Consider the following 2,991-nt stretch of genomic DNA (forward strand, 5'->3'; position numbering starts at 1 on the left):
CCCTTCACGAGTCTTTCCGTTCCCTTCCAAAGTCTTTCCCATTAACCAAAACACTCTATGTCATTTGGCCCCAGGTTGGCTCCCTGGCTTTATTACCTTCCTCTCTGCACTTTGCTCACTTCACTCCAGCCACACTGTTCTTTAAGCACACAGAACACCATCCGACTCAGGGCCTTGACTCATTCAGCTCCCACCTAGAACATTCCACAGACTGTCTCATGGCTCATTCCCTATTTCATGTAAATCTCTGCTCAGAGGTCATCTGTCCAAGAGAAGCCTTCCCTGACTCCTCTATATTAATAGCCACCTTGCTCACAACTTCCAGCTCTCTTTCTTCCATTTCCAAGCTCAACTGCTGTCACAGAACTTGTATCTATAACTGACATTCCATTACATATTTTTATATTTACTTACTTATGTATTGACTTCACCCCTCACTATTAAGTAGGGTAGCAGGGTCTTTTCCTTTTTCACACATGTTGTATTCCCAGAAGAGCAGAATCAGGCAGGAAGTCCCAGCCCTCTAACCTGTGGCCCCATTATAGCTCTCTGTGTATAAGGATCTAGAAAGTAAAAGTAAAAAATGTCATTTTTCCTTCTGTGGTTTACAAAATATCCAATTTGGAATATTTGAGGTTTGGTATGAGGCAACCAAGGATCTAGTTTCGACCAATCTGAAATATTAAAGGACAAAGTAAGTTCTCCTAGTAAGAAGCTCAAATATTCTAGCAGCAAACTCTCTCTTAGTAAGATCTCCTTAGCATGGCATGTTGTTTGTGGAAAGAGGTTAGGTATTTGTAATTTTTAAAATTACAAAATCTTTGTGAAACTTTGAACAGACACACACACACACACACACACACACACACACACCCCACACTGGTGAGGTCCTTGATCAAATTAACTTTTCTGTCCCTATCTATAAATGGGAATGATTAACAGCATCTATGATAGACAATTGTGGTGAGGCATAAATAAGTTACTATATATCAATTGTTTAAGGAATAGCTAGCATGCAGTAAGCATTATGTCAAGGTTAGCTATTATAATAATTCTGCCGACCAGGAAATTTTGAAGAATAGTAATTGTGTATGAGCAGTTTGCCCAAAGTACAGTTATGTATGGAAGGGTATAACAACTTCTGTCTTAATGTACTTTATCTTACTCCAGGACCCCAGAAGATTTAATGGAATATGGGGTACCTATTAACAAAATAATCCCTTTCATCTTTACCTAAATATCTGCAACAACTGAAATATACCCAGTGTAGTTATTTAGCCTTTGAAAACCAAAGAAAAATATATTGGAGGCCAAAGTTCAAGAAGTTGTTTTTTAAGCAACAACAGAGTTTAACGTTGGTATTCAAATTCCATTTTACAGATAAGGAAGTGGAAAGAAAGGACACTTTCAGAGCCAAGGTGACACAAAAGGAAGGACGGCTAACTCTAGCCCACGTTTAATTCGCTGAATTCATATGACCCCCAACAAGCCAAATCTCTCTTTTAATGCATTTGGTCTCAGACACCTTGAAGCCACTAGAATCCCATGTTCATTCTGAACAGAGATTCATCTCATACTACTTCAGCCTCCCCAGGCCAGTCTGGGACTTAAGGTTCAATTAAATCCTGCGGAGTTGCGTTTTTGAAGAAGCTATTATCTTTAAGTGATTCTGGTTTACGAGGGTTGAGGAAAAGAGGAGGGAGAGGGAAAATAGAAGGAGAACAAGAGGTAACAGATATGAGGAAAGAAGGAGTACAAATCAAGTGCCTCTGATCTAAGTTGATTAGTTATGCATTTTTGCCAGCTGTAATTGAAAGACACAAGGAGAATGTGAATTACCCACAGAAAGCGACAGTGTGTGGTCCATCCCTCTCTCCACTACCCATGTCAGCGGTAGAAATGAAGTGCTGACATTGCATCATGGTTTTCAAAAGGCAATTTTGGACATCACATAAAACAGTTTTTCACCCTTACAACTTACATTTAGATGCTGCAGAAATAAGTTATGGAGCAAATCTAAGTTGAATTTACATTTTCAATCAAAATTTCTCTTTTCTTGTTATGTTTATTATTCATCATATACAATGCCATTACACAGTGAGGAGATTTTCAAGAACAGTGCTTTTGCATTGCCCAGTTTGCCCTAGGTATGGTTAAGGCAGGGGTACAGCTCCTTCAGCAAAATAAAAACTGTTCTTTAGCTTTCAAGAGCAATTTTGGATGAACAAATATTTCGGGGTTCAGGAAGTGGTCAAATCTAGCAAATGGTGCTCCTTCCCAGACATTTTTATCTCTGCTGTATAGAAACAAGGAAACAGAAACTTTCCATGCAAATACAATGGCCCCGGGCTTTTCTTTGCAATATTTATGATCAAATTATATTTTTAATGTCTTTGGAACTCTAGAAACAATTGGAACTACATGATTAGCTGACAGTGCTATGTTTTTAGTACACACAATAAATCTAGGTGTAAATTCCATTTCGGTATTGTATCCTCTGAGGTTGTTAGCAACTTGATCTTTAAATTTCCACATTTGGTGCAATCTAATTCAACAAATGGTAATTGCCTGCTATAGATCAGGCACTGTGTTAGGCACTGTGGCAGTTAAAAATGTGAACACAGTCCCTGCACCTAATGAACTTATAGTTTAGTAAGATGGGGCTTGTAAAAGAGACAGAATAAGGGCACAGACTAAATCAAAATGCAATAAGGTGCATCTGGGTGGCTCAGATGGTTAAGCATCTGCCTTCGGCCCGGGTCATGATCCCAGGGTCCTGGGATGGAGCCCCACATCGGGCTCCTTGCTCAGCAGGGAGCCTGCTTCTCCCTCTCCCTCTGCTGTTCCCCCTGCTTGTGCTCTCTCGCTCTGTCAAATAAATAAATAAAATCTTTAAAAAAATAAAAATAAAATGTAGAATAAGATAACATCATAAAGATATATACAAGGTGCACCTCCATGAATCCCAACTCCTTCAAAGTCATGCTATCA

This window comes from Ailuropoda melanoleuca, chromosome 11, assembly GCF_002007445.2.
Source record: "Ailuropoda melanoleuca isolate Jingjing chromosome 11, ASM200744v2, whole genome shotgun sequence".
NCBI classification, from domain to species: Eukaryota; Metazoa; Chordata; class Mammalia; order Carnivora; family Ursidae; genus Ailuropoda; species Ailuropoda melanoleuca.